This window comes from Garra rufa, unplaced genomic scaffold, assembly GCF_049309525.1.
Source record: "Garra rufa unplaced genomic scaffold, GarRuf1.0 hap1_unplaced_608, whole genome shotgun sequence".
Classification (NCBI taxonomy): Eukaryota; Metazoa; Chordata; class Actinopteri; order Cypriniformes; family Cyprinidae; genus Garra; species Garra rufa.
Genome location: NW_027394874.1, coordinates 2,122 through 10,892, shown reverse-complemented (window position 1 = coordinate 10,892; position 8,771 = coordinate 2,122). Strand labels below are relative to the sequence as shown.

Sequence of the window (8,771 nt, the reverse complement as noted above, 5' to 3'; positions counted from 1 at the left end):
TAGAAATTATGAGAATAAAATCAAAATATTTCGAGAATAAAGTCCAAATGTTTCGAGAATAAAGTCCAGATGTTTTGAGAATGAAGTCCAAATGTTTGGAGATTAAAGTCCAAATGTTTCGAGAATAAAGTCAAAATATTTAGATAATTTTTTTCCTTTTTTTTACGTGGCACAAAAATGCTGTCGTACAAAAGTGTGGGGTTGGTAAGATTTCGTTAATATTTAATTTATTTTTTTCAATAGTGCAGCATTTATTTGAAATCTAGCACTTTTGATCAATTCAATGCATCATTGCTGAATAAAAGTATTTCATATCTAACTTATATCTAATAAATCAAGTCTTACTGACCTCAGTAGTGTATACTGTACTACACATGTTTATCACATAGTCAGAAGTGGTTTCTAAGTGCTATATGCTTTCTCTGTTCATATGTGTTTCAGGTATGATATTAAATATGATAAAGACGACTATGTGCTGAGGATAAAGAAGGCAGCAGCGAGTGATGAAGGAACCTTCACCTGTGTAGCTGAGAACAGAGTTGGCAAAACCGAGGCGTCCGCCACTCTCACAGTCAGAGGTCAGTTGAGTATCCAAATCTATCATAAAACTTAAATGACACTGCTTACAACTTTCCTGCTTCTCAGGGTGGTTGGTTGCCTTCAAAAATGTGCATTTGATCAAAATTGTTCAAAGCAGCTCATGCAATCAGCTTGGTCGAATGCTTTTGATTGCATCATTGATTACTAATTACTGTTTTTGATTGCTTGATTATAATTATTGATTGCTGGATTCTTAAATTTTACCCCGTTTAAAAAAAAAAACAGATCTGATGATTTTAATTTAATCATTTTTTTCTTTTTTGACCAACAAAACCAAATATTAGAGCGTCTTAAAGACCCAACAGTGCATTTGTGCTGATCTTGGTTATTTGACTCTATCATAAGGTTTCCCTTTACTGGAAATCAATAGCAGTGTAATGTATTTCAGCGTAGTCTCTGTCTAAAAGAGTGAGATAACCTCCTGACGGGTCTCAAATGAACTCCTGAAGTGTAATTTAGGTGGGGGGTGATCTTGCCCCAAGCGCCAATCCTTTTTATTATTTACACCCCCTAGAATGGAGGCCACCAACCCCCTCCTCTGCACACACATAAACACGCTATCTCCTCAGTTCCACCGTGGCACTCCAGCCCAAACCAGCGAAACCATTTCACAGTTTACTGGTGCAGACCGACCTCAAAAAGCCCAGCTCGGGTGGGCAAGGTTAATAAAAATGTTTTTTTTTTTTCTTTTTGGCCATAATCTCCCTCTCTCCCCTTCCACCTCCTCTCCGTCTCCCTTCTCTTCCCACCACATTAAATCAAACTGCTTAGATGCTCTGCGGAGGGCTTCAAAACCTCATGTGGGGGCTTTCAGGAGGGGTCTGGAGCTGCCAATGGGGACAGCCGTCAATTTTCAGCCCTTTTGAAAGCGGGATTTACAAGCAGACAGAGTTCAGCTATGAAGGGATGTGTGGGGATGCAGAGTGGAGGGGTTTTACACAAGCTCACTTTCAAGAGAAAGAGAGAAAGAGAGGAGGGAAGGAAGGAGAGGACAGCACTCTGAGTGTGATTGCTCCCTCTTAATGTCAATATGGCATCAGCCTCCTCGACAGCTCCACTACTGCATTAAATATGAACTGCTTTTTTTGTCAGCTAGTTTTTCCTTGGCCATTCCATCAATATTGCCCACATTCTGTCTTGCCGGATCTTCACAGAGAGCTGTGTACGGTATATGGACCTCATTATTGCAGGTGAAGCAGATTTCATAGCTCGAAGTGTATCCCGGGCGAGCCCCCAATTTTAATGATTTCCAATGAAAAGAGAAACCTGTCAGTTACGGAGGAGAGAGAGGAGTGCTGATTTTGATTTTCTTAGCTGTCCACATGCTCACACAATAAAAGTAAACATGAAATTTGTCTGCCACCGGATGGTGCTAGTCCAGATGAGCAAATATGTGATGCTTATTTAAAGAAGTTCACTTTCAGAACAAAACTTTACAGATAATTTATTCACCCCCTTGTCATCCAAGATGTTCATGTAGTAGGATTTTCCCCATATAGTGGACTTCAATGGTGCCTGTGAGTTTGAACTTCCAAAATGCAGTTTAAATGCAGCTTCAAAGGGTAAAACAAAAAAAAAATTGGAGGAGAAAATGAGATGGAAGGTTTTAGACATACCTGTATTGAACTGTATTGAGTTCACACAGATCTAGACAAGATGAGCATTTGAGGTTAAAAAGTATATACTGTAAATTGTCACATTTTTTAGGAAATAACCAATCGTTTTGCTAGATAAGACCCTGCATTTTGGAAGTTCAAAATCTCAGACACCATTGAAGTCCACTATATGGAGAACATTCCTGAAATTTTTTCCTCAAAAAACATTATTTCTTTACAACTGAAGAAAGAAAGACATGAACATCTTGGATGACAATTTTTGTTCTGGAAGTGAACATCTCCTTTAAAGGTTCCGGTCCACAAAACTGAATAAAATACATTGCGTTTCCTCTCTCCTCGCATCTCTGCTGTGGAATCTGTTTCCGCCGATCAACACTGTGCTGAAATGAACTGAAAAAACAAACACATTGCCATTGTTCATTCTGAATTTGGTTTATTTTGTTCTTAATTCTTTTCTTGTTTGTTCGTCCTTTCTGTTTGTGTCTGTCTTTTGTCATCTTTTTGTTGTCTTCACTCCACCATTGTTGTGTCTTCAGCTCGCCCTGTTGGTAAGTACCCATCCCAGTCACTCCTTCATACTGCATGTATGCCTTCTGTGCTCCTTCCTCCTCTCCTGCTACACACATGCACATATAATGTGCTGGCTCAACTTTTCAACTAACTCTGTAGAGGTTCAGTACTTCCTGTTTCCGCTTTACTACTACTTCCCCTTCCCATCCTGATGAACTTGGTAGCTCTCAACTAAGGTAACAAAGTAGAGTTTTATCCCGTACTAACCTGTGGCTGTACTAACTAGTGACAGTACTGCGGAAAGAAAAAAAACCTTACGAATATGTGCTTTGCGTAAAACTTGTGGCTTCTGCTTAATGGATATAATTCAGCAGCCTTCCTAACACACACAGCCATTTGGGTGTGCATTTGGTTGAGTTCGAAAAACTTCAAAACAACGTGTTCTAGCATTCTAAGAGGGTGTTCGATTAGTCATGTCAGTTTCTGTTTATTTTTCTGTCTGTGTGTGCATTTCGGAAAGAGCGTGCATGTTTTTTTTTCCTGTTGTTCTCATGTGTGTTTACTTACAGCTCTCAGAAGTGTGTTTAGTCGTGAACTCTCTCCAGTACGAAGCAGATGTGCTCCGTCATGAATTAAATATGGGAGCCGATCAGCTATTCTGCTCTTACAGGGCCTTGTTCTCCCAGCAGACACTTCCCAATGAAAAGAGGACAGCATGTGTGTTATTCACACAACACACATGCATTAAAGAAAGTACCAGGGATGCAATCACAGTTTATTTATGACTAGCTTTGTTCTACTCTTTAGAATCCTCTCTGGAACAGATAGACTTGGGATGTGCGTGTGCGTGTGTGCGTGTGTGTGTGTGTGTGTGTGTGTGTGTTTCCCTCCCCTCCTGGCCAAAAAGGGCTTTAACACTCAACTGCACAATGAAGTTGAGCGTCCAAGTCATTAAACAATCACTTTGAGTGAGTGGCATGGGTAAATACCCATCTTTTATGCCCGCTCGCTCCGGTGCAGAAAAAAACTCTGGAGTAGAATGAAACCGGGCCAATCTGTGATTTAAAGCCTTTGTGTTATGCCCAAACTCACAGAAGTGCCCGCGCCACCGTGCGCCCAGATTGGGAAGCCAGTAAATCTGCCACCATCTGTAACTTGCCTGAATGTGTCAGCCTTAGTCAAGTACAGCCTCACAAAAAAGGGATCAGCCACATAAATCACAAACACTTGCAGACTTCTCTTGTCCACAGTTGCCAGCTGCACAGACAGTAGAGGGGCTCATTTAGGGATCAAAATGGTGGGGGAGAGTGTTTTTCCGCGGTCAGACCTTTTCTTTTGTAGAACAGTGTACCGTGAGTAATGGTTCCCCTGCTAAACGAACTCAACTGTTTGGAGTCCTGCATCTAGATTTATTGTTGTGGCTACAAATATAAAACTAACACAGCATTAGAATGTTCAAATTGCCTAGTAGCTGTTGTTTTTGGTCTGAATTTGTGACTCCTTGTGAACCTCATGACTGAAAAGTATCAGTTTTTAACAGTAGTACATTCTGTGTTTACTTTTGTTCGGTTAAAAATGATTGATTGTAGGGTCGCCGTCCAGAGTTGCTGGCAGAAGTGAATTGTTCTTTTATTTAGGTCAGCTAAAACATTTATTCCTCCATATAAAGGCCTTTGCTCCATCCTTGAAACTCCCTAACTGTACGTTCTCCAGTGAGCGGTACCGTCTGCGATACATAGCATTTTATCTTCGTGCAAGCTCCAGCTGCCATTCCTGCCTTTGAAGACTCTGACAAACCTTTTTTAGACGAGTGGTGCCCTAACCTTCTCATTAAGGAGAAAGTAGCATTGACTCCATGTCAGGGGGAAAGTTTGGATCCCTGTTTCTGAATTCTGATGCCATTTTAAGGTCAGGTTAGACAGGGAAAGCAGGAAAGATGGTACTTTTAATTGGTTTATTTGAATGTGCTCTGCAGGAATGTTGGCTGAGTTTCTGTACCGGGTGAGTTGAGAGGTTAAAAATACTTTGCTAAGTGTGACGCATAATGGCGGGAGAAAAATCTTGTTCAGTGAGAACTTGACCCAAGTTGGCAGTTAGAATAGTGAATGATGTCTATTAAAATGCCAACAGCAATGGGATGTTTTCCAAGCTTGTTCAGCTTGTGACCTCTGCTTGTCTTCGACGTAGGAATAGGAACTGTTTTGTCCATCTAGAGTTGAGCATTTAGACCCACTTACAAAAGAACTGTCCACTCAAGTTCACGGCGTGGCGTCCACACTTAGCTTCCCCTCTCTATGTGTCCTGACCGGAATGACCCACCCCTCCCTCTGGTGTTGTGACCGCAGCACGGCTGTGCCTGAAAGCTGCCGTCATTCATTCGGTACCGCCCCACCTGGATGAATGGCCTCCTGTGGTTGCTGTCGCTGTCCTTGCTGTTTGTGGCCAAAGCAAACAGATAATCCAAATGGCCGAATGGTGTCGGAAACGGGCTGATGCATGGAAGCTCTGTCTCAGTGACCCCGGCAGTCAATGCCTGTGGATGCCTGATGTTCCCACTGACTGTCAGAGATCGGTGTATATGTGTCGGTGTGTGTTTGTGTCTAAGAGTATGGCGTAACGTCAGTGTCTTTGGTTCTTGACTCAGCCGCACCACAGTTCGTGATCAGGCCGCGGGATCAGATTGTGGCCCAGGGACGGACCGCCAGTTTCCCCTGTGAGACCAAAGGGAACCCGCAGCCGGCGGTCTTCTGGCAGAAAGAAGGAAGTCAGGTAGGAGCACATCTTTCTCTCTTTAACCTACTCTCATTTTATATTAACCAAAATAAGAGGGATCATATAAAATGCATGTTATTGTTTATTTAGTACTCACCTGAATAATATATTTCACATAAAATATGTTTACATATAGTCCACAAGAGAAAATAATAGTTGTTAATTTATATAAAAAAAAATAAAAAAAAGTTGACACGTTTAAAAGTTGACACCCCCTTGATTCTTAATAATACTATGTTGTTACCTGAATGATCCACAGCTGTGTTTATTTGTTAAATGATGAACTGCTTGCTGTTCTTCAGAAAAATCCTTCAGGTGTCACAAATTCTTTGGTTTTTTGTATGATTTTTAAATCTATCTTTTTACACTGAGGACAACTGAAGGACTCATATGCAACTATTACAGAAGGTTCAAACGCTCACTGATGCTCCAGAAGGAAAAACAATGCATTAAGAGCTGGGGGGTGAAAACTTTTGAATTTGAAGGTCAGGATAAATGTTACTTATTTTGTCTTGGAGACATGTAAGTATCTTCTGTAGCCTCTGAAGGGCAGTACTAAATGAAAAAAAAAAAAAAAAACATGATATTTGGGCAAATTAAGAAAAATGTATACATCTCCATATTGTTCAAAAGTTTTCACCCCCTGCTCTTTATTCATCGTTTTTCCTTCTGGAGCATCAGCGAGTGTTTGAACCTTCTGTAATAGTTGCATATGACTCCCTCAGTTGTCCTCAGTGTGAAAAGATGGATCTCAAAATCATACAGTCATTGTTGGAAAGGGTTCAAATACACAAAAATGCTGGAAAACCGAAGAATTTGTTTTTTCTGAAGGACAGTGGGCAGTTTAACAGGTCAGGACAAACAAGGGACTCATGAACAACTATAACTAAACAAAAAAAAATCACAGCTGTGGACCATTCAGGTAACAACACAGTATTAAGAATCAAGGGAGCGTAAACTTTTGAACGGGGTCATTTTTTGTAAATTCAACTATTATTTTCTCTTTCAGGTCAGTACTAAATGAACAACATGCATTTATTTATATATGATCCTTCTCATTTTGGTCAAATAATTAACATTTTGCAGATTCTGAAAGGGGGATGGGTCCTTAGTAATAGCAAATCTGGCAACCACCTAAAACATGCTAGCATTTTAGCAGTGAGCTATGGCATAGCAAGCAAGTTAAAAATTACTATAAAAGGAGAAATAGTGGACGATTTAATTCTTAATCCCAATATTAAATGCAATATAACACTTTCTATTACATATTCAGTCCTACCATTCCTCTCTTAAGTAAGATATGAAGGTATTTGTTAAAAGGCAAAATTAAAGCAGTTATTGAGTCATTAGCACTGAGAGAAGCCTCTCAGTCACACTTGAGGATAATGGACCCAACATCTATCATGTGTGAGAGGCTAATTAAAAAAAGAGCGAAAGAAAGAAAGAAAGAAACATCATTTGGAGCATAATTTGGAGCATTAAAGTCATTAGGTGTAATTGAATCCGGCTAATGCCTTTCGGTTTCTGACGGTCAGCTATGAGGACTCCGAAATCAAAAGAGTGCGAGAAAAAAAATGAAAGGAAGAGCGGAGAGATCTCAAGGATATAAAATCTGAGGTAAATGCAAGGGCTCGGTCAATGACGGACCATTAATGAACCCGGCTTGTTATCTGCCGTAATTAGCGAACGGGCTAAACCGGCCGCTGGTGACGAATTAACTTCGAATCACCTGGCCTCCTCCCTTTCCAGCAGATTTCATTTCAAATACAACAGCCATGTCAGACAGAGTGAGTAAACAACGCAGCCCAAAGCAATTACTGGAGTCATTTGGACACAATGGATACACACAGTGAGAGATACACACACAGGCAGGGTTAGCATACTGGTTAGCGAAAGCTTTATCTGCTGTGAGCCATTGTGTTGCACAATTTAAACCCAAGCCACCGTAATTCCTTTCAGAATTTTAATAGCTGATAATACAGATAACAATTTACCCCCTCTAATGCAAAAAATGCCTTTCCTGGTGTGTTTATATTCAAAGAACGGTGGGTTTCAGGTAGCATATTTTCCCTGGAAATGCACTTTACACTTTTCTTCTCTGTTCACTTTGTTTGTGTAGAACCTACTGTTTCCAAATCAGCCGCAGCAGCCCAACAGTCGTTTCTCTGTGTCGCCCAGTGGAGATCTGACCATCACGGTGGTCCAGCGGGCAGACGCGGGATACTATATCTGCCAGGCCCTGACGGTGGCAGGCAGCATCCTGGCCAAAGCACAGCTTGAGGTCACAGACGGTAAGCACTGGGCTGGATCGGAGCACAACAGAGATTTGGGAATGTGGATGGATTCTTACCTAGCTGGTGTTTCAGTCTGTTTCTTTGTTTTTGGATTCAGGATTTTTTTTTTTTTTTTTTTTTTTTTAATGAAGCAATTCCGTTTTCTTCTAAAAGATACTCTTGCAGCAGTCACAAACTAATTTTTTTTTTTTTTTTTTTTACTCAAAAATATTTAGAATTTTTTTTTTTTTTTTTTATCCAACCTACCACCCATTTTTCATTATTAAGTTAATTTAAATAAATAATTGTATTAATTTTAATAAATAATTTGAAATAAATTGCATTTGATTTTATATTTATATTTTAGCAAATAAAAATGTAATATAAATATATTAAATATAAATAATAATATTAATAATAATAATAAACATTTTGGAAGACTTTAAAAATCCTCTATTCATTCCATCCATGTTTTTTTTCTTCAAAAATATTTAGAAATATAACAAAATTTTGAAATAAAAATGCAAATAACAAATCATTTTTTGATAATAATATTTATTTTTTTTAGCATTATTCAGTTATTTTCAAAACAGTCCTGATTCATTTAATTAAATACAATAATTTAATTTCATTTGAATTAATTGAAATAATTAGAACTAAATTACATTTTGTATTTTACAATATGTTTTATAATTTGATAAATTGTTTTAATATTGTTAAATTTGTTCATCAAAATAAGAAAATAATAATCTCATTATTATTATTGATAAAAGAATGTTTTGGAAGGTTTCAAAAGTCCTCAATTCCTTCCCCCATTTTTTTATATTTAGAAATATAAGAAAATGTAAAAAAAAAAAAAAAAAAATTTTTGCTAATAATATTTATTTTTTCATTATTCAGTTTTTTTTTCACATTTAATCAATTTAATTTAATCAAGAATTAAATTGCATTGTAGTTTATATTTTACAATATGTTTTATAATTTAAAAAATGTTTTAATA

General features: G+C 38.4%; 1 long non-coding RNA gene across 1 annotated transcript; it reads left to right on the top strand.

Annotated features, from left to right (window-relative positions):
• The first annotated feature begins 439 nt into the window (after positions 1–439).
• Positions 440–7,783, top strand: LOC141317269 (uncharacterized). Its single transcript, XR_012351762.1, has 3 exons — positions 440–578; positions 5,371–5,495; positions 7,618–7,783. It is a non-coding gene; the product is annotated as an uncharacterized lncRNA (long non-coding RNA).
• The last annotated feature ends 988 nt before the right edge of the window (positions 7,784–8,771 follow it).